Source organism: Lepidochelys kempii, chromosome 2 (assembly GCF_965140285.1).
Source record: "Lepidochelys kempii isolate rLepKem1 chromosome 2, rLepKem1.hap1, whole genome shotgun sequence".
Classification (NCBI taxonomy): domain Eukaryota; kingdom Metazoa; phylum Chordata; order Testudines; family Cheloniidae; genus Lepidochelys; species Lepidochelys kempii.
The window spans coordinates 110,614,270-110,633,310 of record NC_136381.1 but is presented as its reverse complement, the minus strand read 5'-3'; the positions used below and the strand labels follow the sequence as shown (position 1 = coordinate 110,633,310).

Sequence of the window (19,041 nt, the reverse complement as noted above, 5' to 3'; positions counted from 1 at the left end):
TCCAGACTTCTGTACCCTTTTCAGGAGTCTGATTTGTCTTGAGTACCCTCCAAGTTTCATCTAACTTAAAAACTACTTCCTCACAGAATCAGGCATAAAAATATAAAAGTGTCACAGCACACTGTTACTGAAAAATTGCTGACTTTCTCGTTTCCCATATAATTATAAAATAAATAAATTGGAATATATTTCAGTGTATAGCTCAGTATAAACAAGCCATTGTATAAAATTTTAGTTTGTACTTACTTGGCTAGTGCTTTTAATGCAGCCTGTGGTAAAACTAGGCAAATATGTAGATGAGTTGATGTACCTGCTGGAAGACGTCTTCATACTTCATGGGGTATGCATACCCCTGGTTGAGAACCACTGCTATACATTATAGGTTTAAATTGAGTTTAGCTATGTTGTCCCTTTCTCTGGTCCTAATTTTGGTAGCTAAATAAATGCACTGGTGTACTCTGAGAAATGGGTTGCTGACACTTAAAAGTTGTGGAAATCTTCTGTCATAAAACTGAGAACTAAATGATGATGTGAGACGGAAGAATCTTCAAATGTTTGTGTACATATAGGAGCCTCTTTGGCAGAAGAAAAGGGTTGTGAGGCAATCTGGAACAGGCTTGCAGGGAACGGAGACCATCTTTAAGGACTTCTCTGGCAGTTGTTATATAATTAAATCTGCTGAGTGACATGTGATTCAGAACAGGCCATCACTCTGTGTTTTCATCATTCTGCCGCTGAGCTTTAAAAAAAGCTCTGTGCTCCTTCATTTGGAAGGCCTTGTTAAAACCGGCCTGTGCCACATTTTGTCAAGCTGCAGCATCCGTCACTATTCTGAAGTCCTACGTGAGGCCTGACAACACAGTTTTTGTTGAAAACTTGGGAACTTTCGAAAATCTATTTATTCTCATCATCTGGAGAAGTCTTAGAGGTTGCAATTGCCAAAAATATTCTTATCAGTAGCAACTAAAAAAAGAAAGCATGAGATAAAATTAAACTAGATTATTTGAGGAGTGAGTGGAGAGTGTTGAGTAAGTCTGTTAAAAACAATTGGTTTTATCTGGATCACAAATGGATACAACAAGATTGTCACTAGTAGAAAAATCAACAAATGCTTAAGGTTGAACTGGCCGTGCACTAAAAACAACACCAGTTCTCAAATATGGGTGTGCAACTCATTTTGTCATTTTCCTGGCTATGTTGTAGTTTTCTATCAGTTTGGTACTGGGAGGTTGAACTCTGATCATGCAGTTGTGAGACAAAAAAATGTTCTTGACCTTTCATATATATTTCCAGGCCCTATGATTCCAGGCCCTACAGCTACGTTATTTTTTTAAAAACAAGAACTCAACAGCTCATTGAAGAAAAAGATCGTGGTGGTAAGAGGTAAGGGTGTATCCTTGAAAGATTTCCCCATCCCTGGTAGAGTCATCTTCTCTTTCTACAAATTCATTGGACTGAAAAGATATTCCTCATTGTAGGGTTATATCCACCACTAAAAAAATAATTTTGAGATTTTGTCTTCGCAGATATTCCTATAACAGGAATTGGGGTTTTTAAAATATAATTTGACTTGAGAATTTTATTTTACATACAGTCAAGTTTAGTTGATATATAGTTGTAGTTATATAGTCAAGGTATCGTTTTATGAATAATGATAATATTAATATCCATCAGACTAACAACTGCCCTGAACAACACTTAATCCAGATTTTTGGCTGAGGGGGTTTAAAATCCCAGCATGTATTTTGTTCCAACTTCCTCCGGACTGGTTGCATTTTCAAAGATACTAAAGAGACACCATCAAAGATAGGAGAGGAGAGGTCACTGGTAGGTTAGCAACTGTACAGCTCTGGGTCAGCACACCTGGGGACCTGGCTTTCTGTCACTGACTGACAAGAGTGCAGGAGGGGTGATTCACACACAGCATGTTCTAATGAACCCCAAGCTTAGAATGAAAATTTAATATGAAATGGATGAATTTCTGAATTTTGCCTGAAATTCTGCCCTTGAAAGATCCATGAACTCACCAGGCTGTTTGATGTTCCCAGATGGGGAATCAAATTGAGGTGTCAAGGTCCAGGGAGTATAGTGACTAAGTATAACTACTAGACCTACGAGGCAGGGGTATCTCACATCGAACTCTATATTTTCTCTTCCCTCCTGTTAAACGTTCAGAAGCAGCATTGTGTGGCTCCAAAGACAGCCATGTCCTGTTCTGCTTGGCCAGTGGAGGATGCATCTCCATTATTATGATGTAGCAGAAGTAGTACTGTATTATTTGTTGTTTTGAGCCCCCCAAAGTTGTTAGGTACTTCACAGACAAATAAGACAAACATGTTCCCTGCCCGTAAGAACTTTTGATCTAAATGTAAGACAAGAAACATCAACTGAGAGAAACAATTAATGAGGAGGTTAGAGGGAAGGGAGCCACAGGGATTAAAAGTATACATTTACACAGATACCCAAGTATGCTCTGTCCATGTCTTATGGTTACCATGGTCTGAATTAAAGACGCAAAAATAGCAGCTCATTAAGGCTTGTAGCACCTCTTGGGGAGAAGAAAATTAAATTTAAAATGTAAACTTTTGGAGTCAGCCTGTGCTGCAAAATGGGAGATCAGAGTTTGATGTGGGGTCTCCTGCTCTTGTGTTTCTCGGCAGGAATAGAGCACTTTTTATCACCCAATAGCATCCTCTATGGCTGATTAAGGAGGAGGAGTTTTGTCTTCAGCCGGAAGTATCTTCAGTTTCAGCAATACAATAATGTAACTGCAGCATTTGGGGTAATTGCTATAGCAGTATTTTAAAATTAAGATGTTACAGCGTGGGGCCTGTGAAGGTTGTTGGTTTTGAAGGTTAAAATAAACTTCATATTAGCTCATGTCAGTCTTAAAAAAACAAGCCACTCCTGTATTTTAGTGTTGTGGGGCTCAAGCCCTCCAAAGGACAATAGTTCTAGCCGAGAGAATGTTATAAGGAACAAGTCTGAAATCAGAGTGACTTCCAATATCCAAACAACCCAGTAATACCCCCGCTAGAGTGTCACGGAGTTCCTGTAAAATAGGCATTGTAAGAAATACTAAGAAAAGATCATAATCCTTTTTTCTTAGGGAGTTATAAATTAGCATATGACACCACCATTAGCTAATCAGAAAACTTCAACTTGTGCCCAGTATTCGAAAGCCTTTTCCACCATGTGAAATTTCTGGTTATGATATCAACACGTCTATGTGAGATGAGATCTCTTCTTATAGTCTGTCTCCCTCCATCTTACTGGTACTATATTTTTATATGGGGCACATTTTTTATACTGAGGTTACATTTAGAAAAGGTTAATAAATGATTAATAGCTGTTTATAAGCATGTTGCAGACCTGAGTACTATTTGTTATAGATTATTAAAAGGACATCAATCGAAGGTATCTTAGATGGTTATAAACCATGGTCATAAGCAATCTTTGGACCGGTTGGACCTTATAGTAGTCTATAACAAGAGTGAGCAAACTACGGCCTGCAGGCCAGATCCAGCCCCTCAGGGCTTTGGATACGTCCCAGGGACGTGGCAGTCCCACGGAGCTCTCAGGGCTTTGGATCCGGCCCGCGGGGCTGCCATGTCCCTGGGGCCCCGGGCGGGGGGGGGGGCAGAGGGCTCCGTGCATTGCCCTTGCCTCCAGGCACCACCCCCCGCAGCTCCCTTTGGCCGGGAATGGGGAACCGCGACCAATGGGAGCTTCGGGGGAGGTACGTGGAGGCGTGGCAAGGGCAGCGCGTGGAGCCCTGTGCCACTCCCTCCCCCAGGGGCCGCGTAGGGACGTGGTGCCGGATGCTTCCCGGAGCTGCGCGGTGTGGGGCCAGGGAAGTCATGCAGGGTGCCTGCCCTGGCCCCGGTGTGCGCCGCTGCCACCCCAGAGCCGCTTTAGGTAAGCAGCACCAGGCTGGAGCTCGAACCCCTCCTCCCCATCCCCCAACTCCCTGCCCTGAGCTCCCTCTCGCAGTCCGTACCCCTTCTACACCTCAACTTCCTGCCCTGAGCCCCGTCACACCCTGCACCCCAACCCCCTGCCCTGACCTCCCTCCCGCAGTCCGCACCTGTCCTGCAACCTGCCCTGAGCCCCCGCCTGCACCCTAACCCCCTTCCCTGATCCTCCTCATACACCCCGCACCCCTCCTCTGCCCTAATCCCTTGCCCTGAGCCTGTTCCTGCACACCACACACCCCCACACACCCCCCACACTCCCTCCCGCACCCCTGCCCCAGCCCTGCATACAATTTCCCCACCCAGATGTGGCCCTCGGCCCAAAAAGTTTGTCCACCCTTGTAATGAAGCAACTTTGGCGTCACCCCTGACTCCTTTTAATCTGGCATTTATCTTGAGTACACAGTGAAGACTACACTAAATTTTCTGGTTACATGCTGATTCCTTTTTTGAGCTGTATTTGAAACTATTGAATATGAGATTTTCCTGACTTGTCAGAAGATTCTGGCTTGGGTGGGCAGGATAGCACTGGCTATCACAGAGATAGCAGGGGGTGCTGTTGGGTCATTTAGGCTCATTTACTATGAGGGGTGTCATGCAAGCTGCAGTTCAGTCATTCTTCCTATTCAGCATGTCCTACATGTGAGCCCTACATGTGAGTGAGATAAATTGTTCTATGGTGCTATTTATATGCAAATATGTACCCCTCTGATCCTTTGTGTCAAACGTGGATGGTGCAGTCATTCTGCTTTCCTATTATATGGCCAAGACACAGAGATGGGTCATGAAAGCAAAATCCAGGCAAGATAGAAGTGATTCTGGTAGGCTGAAGGAAGCATCTGGGATTTGTGTTGGGGATTGTTTCTGCTTACATTATTGAATGGGTGAATCACCTTTGGTCAAACACTTGTAGTTGAGGGGGATGCTCCTGGCTTTTCAGGTGGCACTGATGGCCAGAAGTGCATTTTTCCCCATCTGTGTTTGACTCTGCGATCATTATCCATGTCATTGCAACCTCCAGAGTAGGTTATAGCATTCTACTCTATATGGCACTAACCTGGAAGCATACAGTGTGTGCAGAGTGTAGTAACCTTCTTACTTAATGGTGTCTGATTATGAGCAGCGTGTTAAATCAGTGTCCCAATGACTGCACTGGCCTCTTCAGTTATGGATGTAACCCAGTGCATTAATAATAATACCTTCTTCTTTTGTAGTATATTTCATCAGTAGATCTCAAGGTCAGTATGCCCCTGTATGAGTTGTGTTCTGACTCTCTCTTTATGTGACATCACAAGAGATGAAATTTTCTATTCTACAGACTCTAGATTTTAATATCCCACCTAGAAGCAGGACATTATTGGGGAGTGGCCTTTATTGTTGGGATTTTTTTCCTCCATTGGTCCAAGGGACACTAGGGCATGATATAAGACCTATCTGTTTATTCAGCCTTTTGACTTAGGGAGCAGCAATTGTGAGCAATGTAAGGATTCTTCTTCCAGGAAGAGAATCTAATAAAGTCTGTGGTGTCAATGGGTTGACATTTCTGTACGTGCCTCCAGAGATTGTGACAAATGCATTTTATAAAAACAATAAAAATAAACTTTCTCACAATCATAAATAATGATATTGCAAGCAGAAAGCTTTGCAAGTTGCAGCTTTCTGCTTTACTGGCCTTTTGTCCTTAGTGAACTATTTGAAGAAAGCAGAAAAAGCACCAATGGTGAATAACTGTTTGACCTGAGTTTACTTATGGTAATTAGTTTTTAAAATATTCCCGGGCCAAACCTCTTTCTTAAAATTTAAATTCTTTTGAAAGTTTGGAGGCAAAAATGTAGTACTACAAAGGAGAATAATAGAGTAGTTACATTTGGCAATAAAACAAAAAAAGCCATGATACTTTTTGTACCGTTTCACATCTTTTTGTACAGTCTTTTTATTTCTCTCTGTCTTTTCTAAAATCTCTCTGGCTGCTTTTCATTGCATGGAGGCAGGACAGGATTTGTGTATTTTGCTCTTGCTACCACCTGAAAGAAAAATGACACTATAACGTATAAGATTTTTCTAACCATACATTTAATTATAAAGAAGAAGAAAATACATGTTTCTAAAGCCTGAAAAGGAAATATGCATGAGGATTAGAGCAAGAGGCTGAGAGTCAGAAGGTCTAGGTTGGATCTGTTCCAGGCTCTGCTACTAACTTGCTGTTTGCCCGTGGGTAAGTCACTTCACCTCTTTGTGTCTCAGTGTTGCCATCTGTAAAATGAAGAAAATGCTATGTCAGAAGGGTCTTGAGAGGTTTAATTCATTATAATTCTTCAGCTAAAAGGTCTGTAGATGCACAAACTATACACGTATCTATTATAACAATTGAGTAATTATCAATAAGGCAGGAAGTGGCAACGCAGATTGATGAGGCAGTTGAAACCTAAGAAGTGCAGCTCAGCATATGAGAGAGGTACAACACTTTCACAGTTGCTGTATTGTGAGTTCTGTTATTTTATTATTGATCTGTGTAGAAAACAGATGTATGATTTAGCTCAACCCCCTGGAATAATACCCCTCACATTAAAAAAAAAAATCAAGTTTTACAACAACTTTGAAAATCTTTTACCCTGCCTTTCTGTTTCACATGCTTACCTGCATTTCCTGTGTTTGAGATATCCCAGACTGGACTTCCTGCTGGCAGGTATAATTAAAACGGTAGTTGTCACTCAGGCCATCTCTACACTACAGAGTTTTATCGACGCAAGTTACACCGATGATCTAAAACTGCCATCATTACATCGCTTATGCATGTTAACAAAACGCTTCTTCTGTCAGCAGAGCGTGTCCATAGTTGATACTCTAGCATCAACAGAGAGATGGGTGCTCTGTGGGTAGCTATTCCACTGTGCTACTCTCTACCTTCTGCAGCTAGGAGTTGTGGGAAGGTGAAATGGATCGCAGTGCATTATGCGTGTGGGCTCAACATCCCATGATGCAGTTTTTTCCATCCCACCATTCCATCTCATTGCATTCACAGCATTTTTCAATGGCCTCTGTTTACTGTGCGTCCACCATCTCTGTCTGAAAGAATGGATCCTGCACTGCTCTCTGCTGTTGTGATCACTGTTATGAACACATTGTGGCTGGTCATGCAGTATATCATGAGCTCCCAATCTGAACAGGAATCAGAGGTGCCTGACCTGCTGTGTGCCAGGGAAGGAAACAACACCAGATTACTTTCGGCATTCTTGAAGCAGCTGCACACAATGGACTGTCACTTTTGGGCTTGGGGAACAAGCACTGAGTGGAGGGATCGCATCATTAGGCAGATTTGGGATGACGAGCAGTGGCTGCTGAACTTTCGGATGCGGAAAGCCTCCTTTCTGGAACTGTGTGCTGAACTCGCCCCAGCACTTCAGCGCAAGAACATCAAAATGAGAGTTGTCCTCTTGGTGGAGAAGCGTGTGGTGATCACTGTGTGGAAGCTGGCGAATCCAGACTGCTACTGTTTGGTCACAAATCAGTTTTGAGTCAGGAAGTCCACCACTGGGGCTGCATTAATGCAAGTGTGCAAGTAATTAATCTCATCCTGCTACAAAGGACTGTGACTCTTGGCAACGTGCATGAAATAGTGGATGGCTTTGCAGCAGTGGGATTCCTACCTGTGGCAGGGCGATAGATGGCATGCATACCCCCATTTTGGCCCCAGACCATCTTGCGATGGAGTACATTAATAGAAAGGGATATTTCTCTATGGTTTTGCAGGCACTTGTGAATCCCCGGTGTCGTTTCACTGACATCAATACGGGGTGGTCCAGGAAGGTGCATGACGCACACATCTTAAGGAACACTGGCCTGTACAGAAATCTGCAAGAAGGGACTTCCTTTCCAGACCAGAAGATTCCAGTGTGGGATGTTGAAATGCCTTCAGTGATCCTGGGAGATCCGGCATACCCCTTACTCCCATGGATCATAAAAAGAAAAGGAGTACTTGTGGCACCTTAGAGACTAACCAATTTATTTGAGCATGAGCTTTCGTGAGCTACAACTCACTTCATCGGACACTCTCACAAATCTTGGGAGACAGGCCAGTCCTTGCCTACAGACAGCCCCGCAACCTGAAGCAAATACTCACCAACAACCACATACCACACAACAGAACCACTAACCCAGGAACTTATCCTTGCAACAAAGCCCGTTGCCAATTGTGCCCACATATCTATTCAGGGGACACCATCACAGGGCCTAATAACATCAGCCACACTATCAGAGGCTCGTTCACCTGCACATCCACCAATGTGATATATGCCATCATGTGCCAGCAATGCCCCTCTGCCATGTACATTGGTCAAACTGGACAGTCTCTACGTAAAAGAATAAATGGACACAAATCAGATGTCAAGAATTATAACATTCGTAAACCAGTCGGAGAACACTTCAATCTCTCTGGTCACGCAATCACAGACATGAAGGTCGCTATCTTAAAACAAAAAAACTTCAAATCCAGACTCCAGCGAGAAACTGCTGAATTGGAATTCATTTGCAAATTGGATACTATTAATTTAGGCTTAAATAGAGACTGGGAGTGGCTAAGTCATTATGCAAGGTAGCCTATTTCCCCTTGTTTTTTCCTACCTCCCCCCCAGATGTTCTGGTTTAACTTGGATTTAAACTTGGAGAGTGGTCAGTTTGGATGAGCTATTACCAGCAGGAGAGTGAGTTTGTGTGTGTATGGGGGTGGGGTGGGGTGTGAGAAAACCTGGATTTGTGCTGGAAATGGCCCACCTTGATTATCATGCACATTGTGTAAAGAGTTGTCACTTTGGATGGGCTATCACCAGCAGGAGAGTGAATTTGTGTGGGGGGGTGGAGGGTGAGAAAACCTGGATTTGTGCTGGAAATGGCCCAACCTGATGATCACTTTAGATAAGCTATTACCAGCAGGACAGTGGGGTGGGAGGAGGTATTGTTTCATATTCTCTGTGTGTATATAAAGTCTGCTGCAGTTTCCACGGTATGCGTCCGATGAAGTGAGCTGTAGCTCACGAAAGCTCATGCTCAAATAAATTGGTTAGTCTCTAAGGTGCCACAAGTACTCCTTTTCTTTTTGCGAATACAGACTAACACGGCTGTTACTCTGATCCCATGGATCATGAAGCCCTTATGTGGAAATCTGGACAGCAGCAAGGAGAGCTTCAACGATAGACTGAGCAGGTGCAGCATGACCATAGAATGTGCCTATGGCAGATTAAAAGCACGCTGGTGCTGCCTTTATGGCTGGTTAGACCTAAATAAGGAAAATATTCCCATGGTCATAGCAGCCTGCTGTGTGCTCCATAATATGTGTGAGGCTAAGGGTGAAAAGTTTTCCCTGGCATGGAACACGGAGGCAGATCATCTGGTGGCTGATTCTGAGCAGCCAGGTACCAGGGCTATTAGAGGGGCACAATGTGGGGGCTATTTGAATCAGGGATACTTTGAGGCACCATTTTGAGAATGAGCTCCAGTAATGTGTCTTTCTACAGCACTCTGGCATGCTTTGTTAACTTGCCACCTTGCATGAAAATTTTGTTGGTTTCTGACCATGATTTGTACTCAGCAATAATCGAATTTCCACTGTGTATTAATTCCAGCAGCAACAAAACAAAGATGTGTTATCTTTCAGAGAGTGTTTTTACTAAATACCACTTAAACAGCACACACAAAAGGCTTGGTGGAAAGAGAGATAAGAGTGCAGGGCAGTGTAGGCTCTCACAGCTGTGTGTAAGTCCAGGTATCATTTTGGAAGCTGTCCAAACAGGTGGAGTGAACAGGGTACCGAGACAGGCCAGGAAGTTGCAAGGAATGTGTGGAAGGAGTTCAGGGAGGGTATGGAAAGCAGTTCTGTGTCTCCTGCAGTGGGGGCTAAGCACACATGAATTCTACCTGCAGCATGATTAGGGACTTCAATATCTCCATTTGCTCCTCCATCACTTTTATCATCCATTCCTGGCCCATTAAAATTTGCTCCCGGCTCTCCTGTCTGTCCTGCCTGTCTATTTTATAATTTTCTTTTCAAGTCTCTCTCCACATCCTGTATTCTTGTTTTTCAGCCTCTGAGGGTTAGAGCACTTCTCAAAACATGTCCTCCTTGGTCGTTTCCTTATCTGAGGCACTCCGCCAGTGTGTAGGGGGTTCCCCTGAAGGCCACATCTGCAGAAGCACAAGAAAAAATAAACAGAAGCATGATTGTTTTGCACATACAGCCAGGGCTGGATTTTCAGTTAGGCACAATAGGCACATGCCTAGGGGTGCCAGTGTTCTAGGGGCGCTTTACCTCTCTAAAACTGCAACACAAAGGTCAGCTGTGGGCAAGGGGGTGAGGGACCCTGAAGGTGCTGTGCCTGTGGGCATTTAAGGTATAAATCTGGCCCTGCACACAGCATTTAATCATTATAGTAAAATACACCTTTTAAAAACACGAATCAGTTTCTCACTGTCCCTTGGCAAGTACACAGCTCATCCTAAACATGATGAGTTCATCCCGGGGAGAGACGAGACATGCTCAAGATGAGACAAAGGGTCTTGGTGGTTTTTTAAGGGGATCACTGCAGGCAACTAGGGAAATATTGTACATTTGGCCACCATTTTCAACAGGTGAGGGACATTGAAGCCAATCTCTCACTTCTGAGGGTAAGCAAGGATGCAAGGGTGCATCTCCTGCATGCGTGCAGCTTCAGACTGGGTCCCTATGCTGCTTGCCTGCGTGCCACTTTGGTCCCTGCACAAGTGAGTGCCAGTTGGCGTGGGAAAGTTTCTTACAGTGGGGAAGGAACAAAGCAGCTCTGCCAAGGAACCTTCGGCAGAGGATTGGCAAGTATTCCAGGAAAGTTTCCTAGTGATCTCGCTGGAGGATTCCTATGAAATCTCAGTGTGCATTAACATACTGTTCCGCTGCACTGCTTAACTACACAGGGCAATGTGAAGCACATGCAAACACAGCTGGTCTTGTACATTTCTGTTCCTTCACCTACTTCTAGAAGGACAGCTCTACCTCATATAACTGAGCAGCATGAACTCAAAAAGATTGCTTGCCAGAGCTCTCCTCTCCTGCATCATACGGGCCAGAGATGTACTGCTGGGACTGGCTAGACCCCTCTGGATTGGAAAAGAGGGCCTGACCCACCTCACCACTGGACGACCCTACCGTGTGCTCCACTTCGTCCTCCAACGCAACCTCCCTGTCCACAAATTAATCCTCAGGGTTGAGTTCTCTCCAGTCCCCCCATAGTATCCACAGGGCTCTTGGCGGTGGAGGTGGGGTCGCCGCCGAGGATGGCATCCAGTTCCTTATAGAAGCGGCAGGTCTTCAGCGCAGCACCAGCGCAATGGTTTGACTCCCTTGCCTTCTGATATGCCTGCCTCAGCTCCTTTATCTTCACACAGCACTGATGCTTGTCCCATTTATAGCCCTTATCCAACATGCCATGAGAAATCTGACTGTAGATATTGAAGTTCCTACAGCTGGAGCGGAGCTGGGACTGCACAGCCTACTCTTCTCACAGAGCCAGCAGATCCAACAACTGAGGTGTGCTCCAAGTGGGCGAGTGTTTGCTGAAAGGAGCCACCATGGTCAGATGGGAAGATACTATGTGAACAGTCCACACCAAGCAAACAGCAAGTGGAATTTCAAAAATTCCCAGGGCTTTAAAGTGGGAGGGGCAGAAGCCTCACAGGCTTGACAAAGCCCTGACTGGGATGATTTAACTGGGAATTGGTCCTGCTTTGAGCAGGGGGTTGGACTAGATGACCTTCTGGGGTCCCTTCCAACCCTGATATTCTATGATTCTATGAAGCCTGTGTACCTGGGTACAGGGCAGCGGACTTCAAACTGCTGACCAGAGAGGTCAGGATGGGCACTGTGGGATACCGCCTGGAGGCCATTTACAGAGACATAACCAAGCACAGTGTCTACACTGACACTTCATCAATATAACTTTGTTGCAAATAGCTCTATGCCTCTCATAAATGTGGTTTTATTTTTGTCAGTGGAAGGAGCATTGTTGTGTGTTCACTGCCACTGTTTTGGCGACAAAGGCTGACTTTTGTTGACAAAAGTCTGTAGTGTAGACAAGACCTAAGTGATGTCAGCACCATTAATTAACAAATATGGACAACTAGAATCTATAATATGTATGTCTAAAAGCTGTTCTGACAAAAAAAATATTTTAATCTATATTTTTATTTAAATTATAATACCTTGCACATATTTAGTGCCTTTCATTTATAAATAGCAGGGGGTTGCAAAGGTGTGTATATTTCATTATCCCTATTTTACAGATGGGGAAACTGAGGCATTTAAAGTGACTTGCCCAACGTCATATTGTAGGTTACTGGCAGAGCTAGGAATATAGTTCAGGCATCCTGACTGCCAGACCTGTATCCTATCCACTTGACTATACTGCCTCTATAAATACTTCTTAAACTATATGTTAGGAATCAGTGCAGTTTTCTTCTAACGCTATTAACAGCTTGTCCAAAAATTTTATAACTTGGCTCTTCACAAAATAGCATTTACCTTACTGAAAATAGGTTTGTAGGAGCTTTTACTGGATCCAAACTGCAATAAATAAGATTACAAGTCAAATGGAATGTTTAGAAATGCACCTTCCAGACCTGATTGGCAAGTGGACTGTGCATTAATTCTCCAGAAACAGGAAAGCCAAACCACACAAGTCATTCACATCTAGCAAAATACAACACACGACTAGAAAGCCAGAGAAAAGGTACAGTACTTTCAAAGTTCTCCCTCATTAGTGACTGCTTGGGGTTACCTGGGATCATAAACTCTCTCAGCTGGTCATTAATCTTCAGAAATGCCTTACGCTTAATTTATTATAACTTTAATAATTTAAATAAACTCTATGCCAGAAAGCATCTCCACCCCCCTATTCCCAAGCTGAAGTTTCAATAGTTTTGTCAATATTGAAAGTAGCATGAAATGCTTGAGAGTTTAATCAGTGGTCCCCAAACTTTTGAGGGTCGTGCCCTCCTTACCCCTGTCTGTGCCCCCCATTCCTCCTGAGCCAGGAGTGGGGCCTGGCCAGGAGCAGGGCTGTGGCCAGGGGCTGCAGCTGGAGGCAGGGGTGGGAGCGGAGCCACAGCCAGACTGCACTGGGGGCTAATAGCCAGACACACAGCCAGGTGCAGCTCCACTCCCAGCCTTGCCCCCTGCCTCTGCCCCAGGACGGGAACGGAGCTGCAGCTAGTGGCCAAGGCTGGAGATGGGACCAGGTGCGTGTGAGGCCAGGGACACAACTGGGGGGCTGGACAGAAGCAGAACTGGGGAGGGGCTGGGTGGCACTCCCTCCCCACCCCTGTGGGGGCTGGCTTGGGCCTCACCCTCACCCCAACCACCCTGATGGTCCTCCATGCCCCCCTACGGGTTCACGCCACATACTTGTGGACCTCTGGTTTACATCATAGATCATACAGTAAGACAAATGATTATGTCCATGTGTGATGATGACATTACATGATGGGGAAATGTCTTGTTTCAGAGCTGATGTGGGAAAGTTTGTGTTGGGCTTGGGGATTGTTGTTTTTGAGTGTTCTTTGTTTTGTTTTTAATCAACTTCATTTTTTTTTTTTATGACATTTTTCTGTACTGTCCAGGGAAGAACAGTAGGCAACCAACTGGCCACCCTAGTTTTCTTAAACATTACGGGAAAACATATCTGACAGGTACAATTTGATCTCGAACACCCTCTCTCTCTTGCTTTCTTACACAAACCAGTTCAAAATGACACACAGAACTGTGTACAATGAAACTTATGCAGGCTGAAATGACTGTCGTCAAAACTTATGTACATGCAACTCATGTATGCGGTTGGAACTCAAGGCAGATGATGCCACTTACTTTTACCACAAGTAATAGTGTGCTGGTTTTGGAAGTTCCCCAGGCAGCAAAGGGTTGCTCTTACTTTGGCTTGGTTGGTAGGCACTGACAAGAATGTACTAAGAGTGACTTGATTTCTTGAGCTTCAGAGGCAATTCCCACCACCCCAGTAAGCAGCCCAAAACAGAATTGTTCAAAAGGACACGCTTCACTAATTTAGAATGTTTCCAGCATAAATTGACAGCATTATGAAGCAAAGTGCCAGCAGCCAGCAACTGCATATTTCAAATCTCTGTTTCGTCATCTATCTTTCCTGTCTGATTGCTTTAATCATTGACTAATAACTTTGAGGGATCACCTTATTACCATCAGCCACCCAGCCCTGCAGTGCACTGCTAACATCCAACTGCTATTGGACCTGAATCAATTCTGAAGCACTTAGAGGAGAGGAAAGTGATCAGGAACAGTCAGCATGGATTCACCAAGGGAAAGTCATGCCTGACTAATCTAATTGCCTTCTATGATGAGATAACTGGTTCTGTGGATGAAGGGAAAGCAGTGGACGTGTTATTCCTTGACTTTAGCAAAGCTTTTGACACGGTCTCCCACAGTATTCTTGTCAGCAAGTTAAAGAAGTATGGGCTGGATGGATGCACTACAAGGTGGGTAGAAAGTTGGCTAGATTGTCGGGCTCAACCGGTAGTGATCAATGGCTCCATGTCTAGTTAGCAGCCGGTATCTAGCGGAGTGCCCCAAGGGTCGGTCCTGGGGCCGGTTTTGTTCAATATCTTCATTAATGATCTGGAGGATGGTGTGGATTGCACCCTCAGCAAGTTTGCGGATGACAGTAAACTGGGAGGAGTGGTAGATATGCTGGAGGGTAGGGATAGGATACAGAGGGACCTAGACAAATTGGAGGATTGGTCCAAAAGAAATCTGATGAGGTTCAACAAGGACAAGTGCAGAGTCCTGCACTTAGGACGGAAGAATCCAATGCACCGCTACAGACTAGAGACCAAATGGCTAGGCAGCAGTTCTGCAGAGAAGGACCTTGTGGTAACAGTGGACGAGAAGCTGGATATGAGGCAACAGTGTGCCCTTGTTGCCAAGAAGGCCAATGGCATTTTGGGGTGTATAAGTAGGGGCATTGCCAGCAGATCGAGGGACGTGATCGTTCCCCTCTATTCAACATTGGAGAGGCCTCATCTGGAGTACTGTGTCCAGTTTTGGGCCCCACACTACAAGAAGGATGTGGATAAATTGGAGAGAGTCCAGCGAAGGGCAACAAAAATTATTAGGGGTCTGGAACACATGACTTATGAGGAGAGGCTGAGGGAACTGGGATTGTTTAGTCTACAGAAGAGAAGAATGAGGGGGGATTTGATAGCTGCTTTTAACTACCTGAAAGGTGGATCCAAAGAGGATGGATCTAGACTATTCTCAGTGATAGCAGATGACAGAACAAGGAGTAATGGTCTCAAGTTGCAGTGGGGGAGATTTAGGTTGGATATTAGGAAAAACTTTTTCACTAGGAGGGTGGTGAAACACTGGAATGCGTTACCTAGGGAGGTGGTGGAATTCCCTTCCTTAGATGTTTTTAAGGTCAGGCTTGGCAAAGCCCTGGCTGGGATGATTTAGTTGGGGATTGGTCCTGCTCTGGGCAGGGGGTTGGACTAGATGACCTCCAGAGCTCCCTTCCAACTCTGATATTCTATGATTCTATGATTCTGAATCTGGTAATATCTATGTTGTCTTTTAGCTAGCAGTAGGCTGGCAGGGCTAATAAATCCATATGTTCATGTATAAGGAATGAGTTTTCTGTCTATCTTAGGTACTTATATGGCCCCAACTACTATGGTATCAAAGGCCTGGACTCACAAAGGGAGTTAGGCATTATGATGCTTAGTGTTACTGCACCTAACTTTTAGGCACCTAGAAAATCACTGCACTTCACAAAGCCTGTGTTAGGTACTTTGGCTCAGTATACCATGAATGGGAGAGAGAGGTGCCTTAGACTCTGATTCACAAAAGCCAGTATGCTATGCAGGAGCCACCTAAACGAGGGCCACATCAGAATATCCCACAGTTCAGTGGTTAGCGCACACTCTCTTGCGAGGTGCGGTATTGCCACCCCCAAATGCTCAAAAATCAAGAGTCAGGCCCACCGAAAATCATGAGTTTGGCTTTAAAATCGTGAGATGATGTAAAAATAATAGATTGGGTGTTCTTTTTATTTGCCTTCTGCTTTTTGAGCCTTTAGAATGCACTGGGGTCACATTTTGTAGCTTTCTCCAGTCACGAGGGCTAGAAACGTCCTTTTTCTTTAAGAGTGAAAGCTAAAATCATTACATATCCACTTGACTCCAGGATCTGGGGCTTTAAGGAAAACACTAATTATCATGAGACTCATGACAAAATCATGAGAGTTGGCAACATCTGTTCAAATCCCTTCTCCCACTCAGGTGGAGGGGGGACTTGAACCCCCATCCCTGGCCTCTGCGATAAAAGTAATGAGGGAAATCCTCATCGTCTTCTCCCTCCCTACCCTGGTTGTTTGGTGTGAACTCACTTGAGGGAACCTGTGAAAGAGTAGGGGATGCCATTTCCCTGGGGTCAGAGGACTTGCCTGTCTGAGGAGCCTGCCTGCTGCACCTGAGAAAAGAGATGGGACTTAGTTATCTGACCCCTATAAAAATGAGGGCAGCAAGAACTGATGGAGGAGGGAAAGGGGCTACAACACCTTCAGGAAGCTGAAGGGCCTGGAGTGGTCCTCCTCATGGACTATTACTTCTGAGAGGAACTGCTGCAGAAAACCAAACAACCAAGATGGAGACTCTTTGGGTGCCACTTATTGCTCAGGGGTAAAAGCCTGGAAATCTTGATCCTGAAGTTACTGATGAAGAGAGAAAGAGATTCGGGTGAGGTACTCTTGTACTTACACAGACTTTGAAGTAAGGCTCTGTATTAAGGTTTTGATAATGTTGTTAAGAAGACTCAGTTAAAAGGAAACATCCTAGTTGAAAGTGGCTTCCTGGATTCCTTGCGATATCTCAGGCAAAATTAGTCCAGGGAGTGAGCTGACCCAATAGAACAGAAGTTGGTCGGAGAGGAAGAGGGCACTATAAAATAGACATAATCCTTTACAGGCTCAATCCAGTAGGTATGCTCAGTGGCCACCTACTGGACTGGACCCTGTATGTGATTTAGGAAGCCAAACACCTGTGTTCCCCATGGGCGGCAGGTGGAGCCCCCTTTAGGGGAGGCTAGCCCCCGGCTCAGCCCCTTCCCCTCCGTGTTCCCCCTCTGCCGGAGCCCTGAGATCCCTTGCCCCTCCCCCGCAGCCAGACCCATGAGTCCCCCCTCAACTGGAGGAGCCCCAGGCCACCACCCCTCTCCCCACCTGCCCGAAGGTGTGCCCCGGGCCATCCACAGCCGTGCTGCACCTTCTCAGCCCAGACCCCAGCCGCTGCAGGGGAAAGCCTGTCACTCTCATCCAAAGAAGCTTTTGATATGCCCCATGCAGGTTCCAGGACAGCTCAGGAGGCAATATGTGCTACTCAGCTTCCTGGGTTCATCAGTAATGGAGTCTAGGAAGATTACTGATGAACCCAGGAAGCTGAATAGCACATACCACCTTCTCAGCATGGGGCATAATAAAACAAAAACTTCTCCCCCAAAACCCCGCAACCAGAGGTTCAGCAGCAGCAGCTGCACCAGGGGAAGCAGAGCCTCCCCTGGCCTATTGTACCCACTGCCCATGGATCGAGATACATGTCTGTAAGCCTAGAGTGAGGTAGCGGTGCTCATGCCCAGAGACAGAAACACAGACATCTGGGGAACTTTTACTGCAAAACCTTAGACCTCAAATGAGTTTAAGTGCCTAGAGGCTTCACCGGGTGAGTATGTGCATCTCAGTGGTCCCACAACTGGGACCACTCTTCTCATGCATCAAAGCCTAAGAACCTCACAATTTTTGATATATTGTAGCCTCTTTTGGCCTGAGTGACTAGTCAAAATTGGGGGCCCTGGAGATGTTCTCGATGGGAGCAGAAATTTGTGGTGTTTTGTTGGATGCAGTCTGGTTTTTTACAAGGAATGTACTGTTGGGATTGTGTGGTTCCCAATAATAAGCAAATGAGTCACATGCCGGGCGGAATCAAGGGTCTTCGATTCAATTCAATTTAATTCAACAAGACTTTATTCAATGTGCACAGAGGGAGAGCCCTTGGTACAAAAATCAGCCAGAGTTCCTCCAGCAAGGAGCCCCTCCCATTGCTATTTTATAGTACATGGCAGTTGCATAACAAGTTACATAACACAAACCTTTAACCACTCATATTTAACCTTTCCATATATGGATTTGTTTATCACATGCTTATACTTCTCCACTCCACATGTTGAGCTCGCCCCCCTCCTCTTGGCCTTTTCTCAAATGTGCCTAGGGTGGTGAGCCACAGCATGGTTCTTTATGCATAAGTACCTTGTAAATCACATTTTGTTTAAAATGAACACACCATACCCTTCAGTACAAAGTTCTGCTTCTGCAAACACAGGAAGAACCAACAGCGAAAGGAGTGGTTTCTTAGCTTACAGCTTCAAGCCTCTTTATCCAGCAGCAGATCCAAAAGTTCTGTCTTTAGCTTCTCCTGGGGTCATACCTGTTTGCTTGGATTTCTTCAGTGTGTCTCCTCTACATTTGTCTTGTTCTGTGTTCTCCTTCCCTCTCACACACATGCCCTCCCTTACCCAAAACAATATTCAGAAAAAAAAAAAACAACCCTTCACCCACAGAGTTCAAAACTCCAGGGGAGCTTCACATACTCCTTTTGTCTAAGGTGAGGGCTTGTGATTAATTTATCCTTACATTAGGATAATGTAGGGTGCATTCTTAAAGACCTTTGAAGTTAACCCCTAACAAGGTTTAACCCAGCACATCCCCCACCTTAGCTTCGCTCATCATCCTCATGGGGCCTAAAACAGTGACACCCAATAACCCATCCCAAACAGAAAAAAAAGTAATACATTAAAAAGATACAAGGTCACCTATCTGCAAATGTACAGTGTCCTTCTGTCTAGATGTTTTCACATAGCCAACCCAAATTGATTTTTAGTCCCACCCAAACCTCTGTGGGATTTTTTGTTCCTTGATGGTCTTTCTTTCAATCAGCCCTTAAGGAATGCCTGTTGTTTCTCAGATATCTTCTG

At 44.9% G+C, this 19,041-nt stretch overlaps 1 non-coding gene across 3 annotated transcripts in view; it reads left to right on the top strand.

Moving 5' to 3' along the window:
- LOC140906961 (uncharacterized) overlaps positions 1 to 19,041 on the top strand; it is a 167,685-nt gene that overhangs the window by 93,048 nt on the left and 55,596 nt on the right. For 2 of the 3 annotated variants that reach the window (XR_013635346.1, XR_012157315.2), the window contains one exon: positions 1,294 to 1,391. This is a non-coding gene — a transcript (uncharacterized LOC140906961). The remainder of the gene's footprint in view (positions 1 to 1,293; positions 1,392 to 19,041) is intronic. The other variant, XR_013635347.1, reaches the window with a different exon arrangement.